We start from the raw sequence: 14397 nt of genomic DNA on the forward strand, positions 1-14397 counted from the left end.
ATAGGGTTGTGAGGTTGAGCCAGGCTTCCAGAGGTGTGAATGATTTTGTCTGTTTCATTGGGCATGCCATTGATAGTTCTATCCCTTGTGTATTTCAATGGTTCTGTCTCTTGTGTACTTTTACATACATTATTCCTGGACCCTTCCTAACCCACTGAGATAGAATAAAAGCTTAGGATAATGGTGATGATTGTTCAGGACAGTGGTGATGATTGTTAGGTCTGTGTATTGCAACTGGTATTTTTAAAAGCTTGAGTTTGAAAGAGTGAGCCATTTTCATAGGGCACTCATTTTAGTTCTCCTTCTTTAGTTTTCATGTTTCTTTATTCCAGCCACCCCATGTGTTAGTGGGAAATATAGCCCAGATGGAGAGAACTTTCCAACCCGAAGTGTCAATTAAAACTTCCTTGGCTATGATGACCAATAGATCCTCCTGATATTGTCATAAAGAAAACTGTAACTGATAGTACAGTACAATCCCTGCTGTCCGGTATCCAGACAAACGGACTACTCAGAAAAACGGAAAAATTCAGGGGCTGGTAAAAATGTCAGTAAGTTATAACTGTGCGCCAATTTGAATTGACCGCCAAACTGCCATTTTATCATGTCATGCAAGGCTGGGTGGAGTCAGACAAAGGGAGGTGAAGGCATTTCTAGCCAATGTAAATCCCTAGTAAATCCTCTTAATCACCCGTTCTCTTCCTCTCTTTCCCCTACTTGAATTCAGTCATCCTCTACACCCTCCACAAATTACCAGACTGCTTTTTACCACCAGACAGTAAACAGGTTCTCTTGCTATTGTGTGTGCCCTGATAGACGGTAATTTCTACACTCCAAAATGCCTAAAGAGCAAACTAAATGTAAGCATGTTGTGCTTACCTTGAAACAGAAGCTGGACATATGCAATAGACTTGAAAAAGGTGAACATTATAAAACACTGATGACCGAGTATAATGTAGGAAATTCAGCGATTTATGATGTCAAGACCCAAGCATCCAAGCTCAATGAATTTTTCATGAAAAGCGAGACAAGTAAGTCCATTGAAAAAAGACATACTCTTCTTGATATGAGTGGTTTTGCTTCGAAAGATCTAAGGGAGCACCAATTTCTCATCCTCTTAAACAAGAAAAAGCGAGAGAGTTTCACAGTAAAATGAATATTGAAGTTGAGTGTGATTTCAGTATTGGATGGTTAAATCGTTTCAAAGACAGTCATGAAATTCGTAAACCAGACATCTCGGGAGAGTGCAAACCAGCAAACAGCAAACACTGGTGTGTTTTTCTTCCTAATGGACGGACTGTAACTTGCACCACATAAATTCATTTTAGAACGCACATGTGCTGGCAGAGGTAAAAAAAAAAAAAAAAATGTTAATAGGAATGAAAGTTTACTTTGTTGGAAGAAAGAAAAAATCATATACTTGCACTTCATATGTACGTCATTTATTTTATTTTGTGCCAAACAGCTGATTGGCGGGTGATAGGTGGAATGGTGACAGTCAGATGGGGAAGAAATACAGTCGGACAGTAAACAAAGCTCTTGTGGGGGCACAGGTGTCGTGATAATTCTACAGTGCAGTCTTAACACAACAGTAGTTTACCAATAAATGTTCAAGATTTTATTTCTTTATTTTTTCTTTTTTATGAGTACAGTACATACAGCGAATAATTCGGTAGTTAACAGAATGGACTTGTGCATTTTGCTGTACTGCTAGGCCCTGCATGCATGTGCGTTATGACCATGGTGTTTGTTTATGAGGCAATTTTTCTGGTTAAATCTCTTAGTGTGGCCTCTGATGTGAGTGGTGAGTACCTGAACTGTATTTGCTGTTGTGATAATTATAGCCTTTGTATAGATTTGATTTGAATATCAGAAATACGGGAAAAATCTGTAACCGGGAAGGTAAATTCCCCAAGTCTCCCAGTTAACAGGGATTGTACTGTACCTGGTAAGAATAGTTATATAGAGGGGCTATATGATCATAGTTGCCTAGCTCGGGGATGATTAAATCCCTTTATTGCCCATCTGTCACTGCCATGCAGTATTGCTGAGGTGGTGGTGGCTTTAGATGGGAGAGTTGACACTGAACTTGTGAATATTGTAGTGGTTGATTTTGTAGCATTGAGAACAGTTGATGGAATCTGAAGGATATTTTGAATGAGTGAAAATGTGGTATATTTCATTGGCCACTTTTTAAAATTTCTCTTGCTTTAATGTTTCCATGTTCCTGGTTCTTAATCTCCATTCCTTTTATTAGTGGGAAATAGGGTTAGGATGCTGATAGGCATTGAAGACCAGAGAGATTTTTTGCCATTCAAAGTGTTATGTAAAACTTCCTTGGCTATGATGATTGATAACCAATAGATCCTCCTGACACTGTCATGGAGAAAACTGTAACTGATAGTACCTGGTAAGACTAGTTATATTTGTTTTGAGAGGTGGTACTGTATTGAAACCATTTCTTCCAGCAGGTAGTGATGTGACCGAACTGGTTGAGGTGGCCAGGGATTGTGATTTGAAGGTAGGTCCTATCCCCTCTCCATAACAGATTTTTACCTTGTATAAGACCACATATTAATATGTATTGAACAACTTAATGGATGTAGTGCTGCTCTCGGGTGCTTGCCCTTTCCTCTCTTCTTTCCTTCCTTCCTTCCCCTGCTGGCTTCATTCCATCGTTCTTTCCTCTTCCTTCTGTCTGTGGGTGACTTTATGTTGTGTGACAACCCAAATGGTTTCCTGTACACCAGGAAACCTTTTACTACGTTGGGTGGTAACCATATAATCAAGTTATGGTGCTTGGTGGTTTAGTGGGTAATTAAGGCATTCCAATTGGATTGAGCCTGTGCAGGTTTATATCCAAGGGGTGATTGGGGTTTATTGCTCATGTAATGCCACTCAGGGATGAGTGAGGCTGATCATTCTCATCTTAAATGCCAAGACCAACCTGCCTAGCCCCGGGCTTCTGTGCCCCTCATGGGGCAACACTGGATTAGATGATGATTGAATGAATGAATAACTATGCAAATCCATCACACCCATGTCTCAGTAATATTGACATTGAACCACTTCGATAATTTACACTTGTCTGTTGTGTACCTTACTAATGGTATTATCATTATCATCATCCTGTCTTGTATTCCGACCCACTTCTGGGTTGAGGCAGGTCCAGAATGCAAGGAAAAAGAAAAATAATAGAACTAATCATCAGTCATCAGCATGCTCATTGAAATAGGCCATACACTCATTCAGTCACCATTCAGGTGTCTGGAGTTCTGACCACCACATGGGCATAATCATCCATTCAGATAGTCAGTTCAGTGGGGGGAAAAAGGTCCTGTACTGTACAAGCTTATCTAACAGTCTTGATTCCTTGTCAGTTCAGTTGCCTATAAAATTCTCATATCTTGCCTTATCACTCATTTTTCATATGTATTAACTGTCTTATTAACATGCCATGCTGCCTTTACCTTGAAATTCCCTTGCATACACTTCTGCTCCTTACTGTTAAAACCTATTCTCTCCATATAGCTACCATCTAGACATGCTTTCATAAACTCCATTCTGTACAGACTTACTCCACACCTTTCATGAGTCACATTACAATACATCTTATATTGTCCACAATCTACTACACACACGTTTTTCAGTAACTCCCATCTATGCTGCTGTTACTCAGCTTTTCATTTTCATGCCACACCAGTCTGACACTGATACTCAGAATAATGTGAGCAGATAACCTGATTCATTCATCCCTGAACGATCTTCTTCATTGAATATCAGATATCACTTCCTTACAGCTTCATGAATTGTTTATCTCTGTTAGCACTTGACTGACTTGTTCTGTGGTAATTCCTACACACCACCTTAAAGTAAAAACATTCACTCCATGTGTATAACACCACTCACTCAGGCTTAAAGGCACGTTCGTCACATATATGTAATTCCATACACTCTGCTGTGTCTGTAGTATTCGAACATATACTTTATCAGCACTTACTGTCTTCACTTCTACCATGCCACATTTGTTCTTTTTTGCACTGCCAAATTGAATCATGTTTACCTTCCTTCTGGTGTCAGTATTCTCATTCATTGTTTGTGCCATGGGGATTTTGCTGTCATAGAAAATTTTTGCAGTTTTGCCTTTAATGTACAGTGGGCTCGCACAGTGCGCACGAGGCGGTGCACGAGCTCGCGCACTGGGAATTCGCGTACTAGGAATACATAATCTTATGGGAATAATTACATATGGGCGGTACCCCCTCATACTTGGACATTTTTTGGCCCTTAGAGACATAATAAAGGTCATATGTTTCAGACATTGTACTAAAGCTATGGCTACAATAACAGAAATATGGGTAGTCACCTTAACAACAGTAGACAACAGACCTGATGACCTTAAATAACAGGGGTTCCGAGGCGCAGCAACACTTACAGCGCCGCACTCCCCACCGCACCAACACTTCCCTCCGCAGACTCCTCTTGATCACCTTCCCCAGGAGCATCAAAGTCACTCACTTCGGCCATAAACCCCTCAAAGTTCAATGCTGACACTTCTGACATTGCATCCTCTTCATCCTCAACAGGACCAGGAGCAGACGATGTCGATGGTTCCGCTATGTCACCAACTTGAACCCGCTGTGTGTAGCTTGTTATGAGCGTCTGTCTTCTGTTTATTTCTTCCCTGTGCCTGTCTGTGTAGAAACGGAAGAGTTTGTCGATACCAACCAAAAGTTCCTCTGTTCTTGCTCACTTCCTGTTCCTTCACCTCTTCCTTGAGCTTATCCATGGCAGCAAGGATCTTGCTAATGTTTGACATACACAGCTCAGTCCTGCCTTCCATCACGCTAGGCTGCTCAACTTGACTCTGTCTGGCGCATCAACATGATGACACGTGACGCGCTCTGTGAGGGGTGGTCGCGCACTAGTAGAAAATGGCATTTTTGAGCCACTCCTTGCCTCTGCCTCGCGTTCTGTGCGGTAAACTCGTGCATTAAAGGGTTTTTGGTTATGATTTTTGGTCACTCGTGCACGAGGCGAATCGCGCACTGCGGTGACGCGCACTGTGCGAGCCCACTGTACCACACTTTAGTTTTGTGATGACTTTTTTTTCGTCTTTTAAAATGCATTGAAGTATGATGTTACTAAGAAATAGTGATACAATTTGTATTTGCCTGTTCCTTGTATCATTTTTTAATAAAAAATATTACTTTTCAGGCTTGTCATTGGAGTTACGTAGGATGTTAAATGGAACCTGCTTGTTGACTGCAGTGCTGAATATTCAGTAAGTTTAATAACAGTGATTCATGAACTAAGAGTGCCTTTATAAGCTTAAGTAACCCATTGCTGAGACTTTCAAGGTGAAATTCTTTGATATTGAGTGCCATGAATAAGCATCAGAGACCACACTCGTGATTTGTGGGGGCATAGTAAGAAATGTATTTCTGGTACAGTAATCCCGCATTTTTTGCGGATTTTTTGTCTACGGTTTTGCCCTCTCGCGGATTTTCTTAGCATTAATAAGTTCAACAAAAATATCCTTGAATATACAGAAAAAAAAAAAATTGAAATTCCCGCAGCTTCCAATTGTAGCGCGGTAAACTCACGCCACCCTCTGTCCCTTTCCCGTGGCCCCTCTGCCAGTGTTACCATATCTATCATAATTTTATTCTTTTAGCATAATTTTGATCAAATTTTCGAGTCTGGAATATTTTTTAGCATATTAGAAGTTTTAGAATCATTCTAGCATAATTTAGAATGGAATAGAATATTTTTAGAATAATTTTATAAAAGCTACAAATCAGAGAGAGAGAGAGAGAGAGAGAGAGAGAGAGACGAATAAGGTAAGAAGATGTTTGAATAATTGGTTACTTTCAGTTTGGGCTTGGTTGGGTTGGATTAGGTTAGGTTAGGTTAGGTTGGATTAGGTTAGGTTAGGTTTTAGGTTAGGTTCGGTTAGGTTAGGATAAGTTTGAGCTTTGTACTTTACCCATGAAACCTAGGTTTTTCCGATGGATTTTGGTATGATTCATTCGATTTTCAGCTTCATTTCAGTCGGAAATGACCATTTTCTGTGTTTTTCCCCCTCCCTATAACCCCCGATTCCCCAAAGATCCCTCATTATTTCAGGGGGATGGGGGGGGGTCATATCTCAAAATCTGGTTATTTCCGACGGAAATGATGCTCAAAATCGAACGAATCACATCAAAATCCATCAGAAAAACGTAAGTTTCGTGGGAAAAAGCAGTATGGGTAGATACCGATATTTATCCTCTTACTGTATGTAGGTTCATTTTAATATTTTCATAGTAAACAATACATAATTAATATGTTGCACGAATATGTATAGAATTTTATTATTTAGCTTCAAGTTAGCATAATTCATTTTTTACTTGGAACAAATATGCTCAATCTAGCATAATTTTTTCATTGCCCTAGCATAATTTCGTTGTTTGGATATGGCAACACTGCTCTCTGTCCCGCATTCTTCAGTCCACGCCTGACTGCCTTAAGTGGCTGTTGTGGTTGTAACCGCACTATGATATGAGCCTCTTGCCTCCCACTTGCTTTCCACATGGCCCCAGGACGTAAGCCAGCCTCACCAAAGGCTAATAATACAATTAGTAAGAACTCCAAAGTGACAAAACGATCAAGTTATGACCTTAGCAGAGAAAATTGTGTTACTGGACAAGCTAAGAAACGACCGTGCGAGTGTTTGCTATCACCAGTTAATGCACCTTTTTATTTTGTACTGTTTTGTTAATAAATGTGTAGATAATTGTGTATTACAGTACGGTGTTTACGTTTTTCCTTCATAATGGAGTATGTGCTTTCAATCTTGTAAGAAGGTATTTCGGGATGAGTATGGAGGTTTCGGGACAATTCGCAGTCACAACAAACACAAAACAATTCGCTTTCATTAATGAAGATAGCTATGGGTGACGCTAGAATATAATTCAAATGCGACTACAGCGAGGAAGAAACAAGTTAATTATTGACTGAAGGTGCAACTAATAAATAATGTCCAGAACCTACGCTACTGAACATAGACTGCTGGATCCCCCTGAAATATAGTTATTAAAATATTGATTAATTAATAATAAGTATATTGATGAAAGTATTGATTAGTATATTTATAGAATGGCGGGGAACTGTCCAGGGTGCGAATTGTTCTAAAGGGGAATCGTCCATGTTTTGACGGGGAATTGTCTGACGGCGAATTGTCTCGCAATCAGTATGGACATGGACTGTGTGATGGGCAGCATGGTGGACACAAGTGCAAGTTTTCAATTGTTAATAGAGTATTCGCGGAATTGACTTTTCGCGGGGGTTACAAGAACGTAACTACCGCGAAATATGCGGGATTACTGTATTATGAAAGTTGCTGGTCTAAAAAAGCATGTGTCAACCTGAATATTTTAAGCTGTGAATGCCAGACAATGAGAACTTTCCCATTCCAAGTGTTGTGTGTAAGTTGCTTGCCAGTGATGATAAAGTGTACTGATCGTGTGATGGAGAACTGTTACGGATTATACATACATGCCAATGATGAAGAATAAATTGTACTGATTGTGTGATGGAGAACTCTCTCACTGATTATATCTAGTGTGAAAAGTTTCATTTTTGTTTTTGAGGGGGTAGTGATGACAGCTTCTTCCAACAGGTAGTGATGTGATTAAGGTGACTGAGGAGGCCTGGGACTAAGTTTAAAGGTGAGGTGCCATCCGTCTTCCCACAGCTCTTGATTTTAACTTCATTCATATACAGGTATACAGTATACATTGAACAACTGTAGGGACATACTGCACCCTTTAGCAATGATATTGAACCAGTTAGACATCATAGGTCATGTCCACACCAAATGCTTGGTGGTGCATTCCACTGTTCAGTACATTTTATTATCTGTTAATTAGCCCTATTAATACTAAGTATTCCCATTCATAATCCTCCAAAAATCCCCCTCCCCCCCCATCACTTTTAGGCACTGCTCTTTGTTTTGTGTCACCACTTTGTCATTTTATTAACTGTTCTTTAAAATTCCATTCACCAGTTGTACCATGTGGAATAGGTCATATTGTAAGCAGATATTTTAGGAATTAGTATTGCATAATTTTGGTGTATAGTATCTTTGTGATGACTATTTTTCGTCTCTTAATTAGCACTGAAGAACTATGTTGCTGAGACTTAGTGATGGAAATTTTATTTAGTCATTCTCTGTAACATTGAGTAATGAAATATTTCTTTTCAGACTTCCTATCAGTCATGTTGGAGTTGGTGGAACCTGTTTGTTGACTACAGTGCAGTAATAGATGCTGATATTTCAACAACTGTATTACCAGTAAGTGATTCCTGAGCTATAAAAAAAAAAAAAAAAAAAAAAAAAAAAAAAAAAAAAATGCGTACAGTGGATTCTTCAGTTTTTGTCAGACACATTTGGATCACTTGTATGTGGTGGCCTCAGCTGTAACCAAAGTTTCTGTTGCATGGCACTGACCCTACTTGTGCATGATGGATGTGATAGAAAACTCTGCCAGTCTTCAGTTTTTGTCTTATTTCTGACATTAATGACAAATTACACTACTCAACAGATTCCATCTTTTTATCTAATTAAAAAATGAGATTGGGTGATGTAGGGGTAAACTGACAGTACTGATTACAGATATGTTGTTACTTTTTGTATGTCATGTACAGATTTAGCCTTGAAATTTTTCTCCCACCAGTCATAAATGTGCTGCTATTGCTTGGTTATGTGGAGAATATTTTTTAAACTGAGAAATATTAAGGCTCTCCAATTGGACTGAGCCTGTGTAGGTTTATATCCAAGGGTTGGTTGGGGTTTATTGCTCACATAATGCCACTCAGAGATGAGTGAGGCTGGTCACTTTCATCTTAAATGTCAAGACCAATTTGCCTAGCCCTGGGCTCTTATGCTCCTCATGGGGCAATATAGGATTGGATGATAGATGGATGGCTTCACATTTTTTTCATAGTACTCTTGGCATGCGTAGAACACAAATGGATTCCACTATATGTTTAAGCATATCTGTTAGTGTGGAATGCTACTCACAGTCACCACACCCCTGTGTAAGCATACAGCAATTAGTTTTATGATGACTATATTTTTCGTCGTCTGATTTACAATGAGGAAAAATATTACTGAAATAATGGTAGATACTTGTACGTTTCCATTTTCCTGTAGCATTTACTAAGTTAGTTTGTTACTTTTCAGACATGCAAATGGAGTCATGTTGAAATTTGTTAAACCTGCTCATTGACTGCTGTACATTAGCAAGTGCTGATTTTTGAAGACAATTATACAGTAAGTTATTTACAAAGTTGTAGCATTTTTTAGCAATTTGTAACACATGTAGTAGCTAGTTCCCTTAGATTGTCCTTAAGATTTGATTGAAAAATATTCTTTGATGTTGATGTATATACTTTACAAGACCTAGTTCACATTTAGTAAGGGGTTGGATTGGTAGAAATGAGTATACAGTAAACTCTCAATTATCTATTGTTGCAATATCTGGCATTGTTGGCTTGGCTCTGTTAAAGCAATATCTGGAAAATTATGCAACATGCAGTGCCGAAACAGGAAGTAATCGACGGTTCTATGCAGTAACGGGTTGCAAGGTATATCAACCACATGTATGCGATAGCTGATCAGTGCCCGGGAAAACCCTGCAACACACCAGCCAGTAAGAATGCCCGCAACACACCAGCCAATCAGAATTCATTGCAGGAGCCCCCAAGCCCCCACCCCCGACCCCTGGCACTATCACTCTCAGTCTCTCGTGGATCTCATTCAATGAAGACGTATCTATGTGCTCTGCTCTTGTGACCATGTGGTGACAAAATTCTGGTACTAAGACTTCCTCTGTGGCCTCCCATGCCATACTTGTTGTTGTTGCAAAGCTTGTGGCCTCTCAGTGCTTCAGTTCCTGGTGCATTATTGTGATTTTGAACATAGTGTTCACATAATTATTTTGACTAGACCACACAGGATTAAGTGCACTGAACTGTACTGCATGGTGTACAATACCCTCCATTGATGCCAACACATTGAATACATAGAACACTGTATACTGTATTATGGTAGTTTCAATGCTTTATCGTATTTGATTAATTTTTATCTTTTACTTATGGGAAAGTTTTTAGAATACAGGGTTCAGAAAAGCAAGACGAATAAATCCATTGGAAAAAAAAAAGGCATGTTCCTCATCGGCGGAAAATGTCATACCCATGCGGTTTTCTGCCTAATGAACCAACTCTAATTATAGAGCATGCGATATCTTAGTGTCTTGGCAAGTAAGGGTAAATGGGCATCTAAGTGAATAGTTCATGATCAATGTGGGCGTGTGACAAGGTTGTACGATGTCCCTATGGTAGTTCAATATATATCTGGTTGGGGTGTGAGAGAAGGAAAAACATGAGTAATGGAGAGAGGGTTGACATTGGTAATGAATGGTGATGGATGGAATATCTCACATTTGTTGTATGCTACTGATGCAAGGCTACTAGCAAATACCAGACAAGAACTTGGTAGGCTAGTGCAGAGTTTTGCTGATGATCGTGAGCATCATGCCTTGAGAGTAAAGTGATGGTAATCGAGAGAGAAGGTGACTCCAAGTTTGATGTTACAGTGAATGGAGAGAGACTGGAACTGGTGAGAAGAGTTCAAATATCTGGGTACAGTGATAGAAAAGAGAGGAAAATGTGCAAAAGAATAAAGTAGAGTGACATGTGAAAGGAAAGTAGCTGGTGCTATGAAGGCCTTGATAAAAAACAGAGACTTGAGTGTTGCAACTTTGTGAGCCCTACATGAAGGAGTGTTAGTGCCAGCTTTAACATAGGGATGTGAGTCTAGGTGTGGCATGAAAATGAAAAGCCAGAGTGAGAGCAGTGGAGATGGGGCTGCTGAGGAATGTATGTGGAGTACAGAGCGTGGATAGGATACGAAATACTATAATGTGATTCATGAAAGATGTGGAGTGAGGAAGTCTGTGGACACCAGAATCGAAAGTGTACTGAGATATTATGATCATGTGGAGAGAATAGATAACAACAGAATGGTGAAAAAGGTATATCTGAGCGATTTTGAAGGAGGGAGGAGGCGAGGCAGGCAAAGGAGAACATGGAGCGATATGGTAGATGAGTATATGAAGAAGAGAGATATGGAAGTCGGTGGGGCTAGGCGACTGACAAGAGATCGAGCTGGCTGGATGAATGTTGTGAGAAATGCATAATCAGGGATTTGGCACCCCTTTTTAACATGACAGCATTCAGATTGACTTTATCAGATATGTATATATGAAGCAACAGTATATGGTGAAAGTTCTTTTTGGCTTATCAGATAGAGCCAGGATCTGTGGGCTTGAAGGATGAATGAATAGGGGTGTTGCCCATTGGATTGGGCAGACTTGGGCTGTCTGGACATTGCTGCTTCTCACCCTGCCCTAGGGGAAGAAAGGAGGTCTGGATGATGATCTTGGCAAGTCCATTCTGATAGATGTTACTCATAAAAACATTGAAAAGTAAAGAAATAAATCTTGAGCATTTATTGTTGAACTGATGAATTGGAAAGCAGTGTTGTACAGTAGAATTATCATGACTCCCATGCTCATAGTTATGCAAACAACCACAGCCCACCAATTTATTCCTTACCTGACTGCTGTCATCTCACCCCTCACTTGCCAGTCAGCTGTTTTGCAGATAATTCAGTAAATACATATGAATTGCATGGAGAGAAGTGTTGTACAGTAGAATTATCATGACTTTCATGCTCACAGTTATGTATAGGGTTGCGACCTGCCTGTTTATTCCTTGCCTGTCTGCTGTGCTCCACCCCTCACTTGCCAGTTAGCTGGTTTACAGATAATACAGTAAATTCAAATGACTTGCAAGCGAAGTAATTTTATCCAACAAAGCAAACCTTCATTTTTATCCTCAAGATTTTATCATCTTTTGCCAGTGCAAATGTATTCTGAGATTAATATATTCATCTTTGAATGCATTTGAGGAATAAATGGCTGGGCCTCGGCCGTATGCAATTGTTAGCAAAGGACTTGTGATAATTGTACTGCACAACACCTCTCTCATAATCATCAGTTCACCAATAAATGCTCAATATTTATATCTGTAGTTTAGTTTTCCATGTAGTATGAATAAAATAACAATGTTTAACTAAATGAACTTACCATGTGCACTGTGCACTCCTGAAAGAGACTGCAGCATTTGTTTTGTCTATGGGGTGTGTTTAAGAGGAGGCTATGTTTCAAATGGAATTGTTTGTGTGGCCCAGGATATGAGTGGTATTGTATATACCACAATGGTATAGCCATTTCTAAGAGTATGTATCAGATGTCTGGGAAAAATAAGTAACTGGGAACGTAAATTCCACAAGCTTTCCTGTTAACTGGGATTGTGCTTTACAGAAATACTGTCCTGTATCAATACTATATTTTATTTTATGTTTAGCTTATATCTTTTACTCACGGGAAAGTTTTTATGATAGAGGGTTGAGATGGATAGTAACACAATATCCCACTCGACGCTGAATGTTGAGCCAATGAGGGAGTGGTATTGTGCAATATCCGGCATTTTGCTTTATTTGGCATAGGGCTTAGGTGAAATAAAACAGATGATTGAGAGTTTACTGTATATTTTTGTTTCATGGATAAGTATTTATCTGATCAGCATGAACCCATATTGAAATGTGAATTATACGAGTGAAGGTAACGTAGAGATCTTTCCCATTCTTAAGTGTTCTGATCAAATTCCATGCCAATGATGAAGAATAAATTCTACTGATAGTGTGATGGAGAACTCTCTCGCTGATTACTCTCAGTATGAAAAGCTGTGCTTTTATTTTTGGAGAGGTTGTGATTCTGTTTCTTCCAGCAGATAGTGATGAGACTGGACTGGTTAAGGAGCCCAAGGATTGAGGTTTAAAGGTGAGGTATTATCCCTCTTTTTCCACAACTCATAAACCTCAGATAACTCTGTCCATGTGCATTTGTTAAAGAACTGTGGGATTATTCCACACACTTATCTCACTTGAGCACTGGTATTGAATTTAGACTTCTTAGACAGGCTTGGCTGCTTTTGTATGCCCTCCCCTTCCCCTTCCTCCCTTTTTTAATCCTTTTTGCCATCTCAGCTATATGCCTGCAGGTAGTCTGAGTTACAGCTCTGACCATTCATTAAACTACCCTGTTGATCAGTCACCAATGTTGCTTTTTTATCTTTGATGTTATAAATCTTCCATAACAGTCAGCAGTGTACACATTAACTTCTAGTGTTGTCAGATTCTTAGATTTTGTACCACCAGATCTAGTTATTTTTCCCACTACTTTGCTTTTACTCTCATTCATCAGCTATACCCTTGGGAATTTGTCGTGGCCAGATATTTCAGCTATTATTATTAGTGTATTGTATCAATTTTTTGTGATTAGTTTGTTACCTGAATTGCACTGATGAATACTGTTACTGAAATAGTGATATAATTTGTATATAGCTATACCCTGTAGTATTTGTTAGTAAAATGTTGCTTTCCATACTTGTCATTGGCATCATGTAGGAATTGGTTGCTGGTTGGAGCATGCTAGCTGACTGCAGTGCCATAGAAATGCAGCTTTTTCAACATACATATTAAAAGTAAATGGTTCATGAACTTAGCTGAGATGTATGATTTAGTAAGTGGCTTCCTTATAGATACCAGAACTTGACAACCTCTAAGGGTTAGAAAGTAAGTATGTACAGCATTCAGAAAAGTATTTGTCTGATAAGCATAAGCATAAATTAATACGCAGTGAAGGTAAGATATAACTTCCATTTCAAGTGTTACGTACAGTTTTCATGCCAATGATGAAGAATAGATTCTGCTGATAGTGTGATGGAGAACTCTCTCGCTGATTATGACAAATAAGGAAAAATTTGTCAATCAATTTTTGCTGGTGTAATGACAGTACTGTATTTCTTCCAACAGGTAATGATGCAGTTGTTCTGGATGTGGAGGTTCCAAAATTGATAACAGAATGTGAAACTTAGAATTGTTCTCTGCCACTCATCATCGTCATCAGATGGAGGTGAGGTATGAGCCAGGAACAAAAGCAAATTAGTTTTTTTTATAAGGCTTTTTACTTCACTGTGATTGGTGGTATTAGTTGTTGTTGGTTGTCTGTGATGCACTAACTCTGGCAGCATCTTTGTTCAGTGTCTCAATCTTGGTAATTTTGTAGGATCTCAACTTGGGTTTTCCTGGATGTATAGTTGGCCGAAAAAGTATAGGTTCTGTTATGCATGTATCATTCTGAAACATGGATGAAGCAGTGTGATATATGGAGCACCTTGTGATTATAAGTGCAAATAATGTCTGTGGCGATTATTAGGAGGATT

Source organism: Coenobita brevimanus, chromosome 110 (assembly GCF_032717465.1).
Source record: "Coenobita brevimanus isolate Jiangsu-jjx chromosome 110, ASM3271746v2, whole genome shotgun sequence".
Classification (NCBI taxonomy): domain Eukaryota; kingdom Metazoa; phylum Arthropoda; class Malacostraca; order Decapoda; family Coenobitidae; genus Coenobita; species Coenobita brevimanus.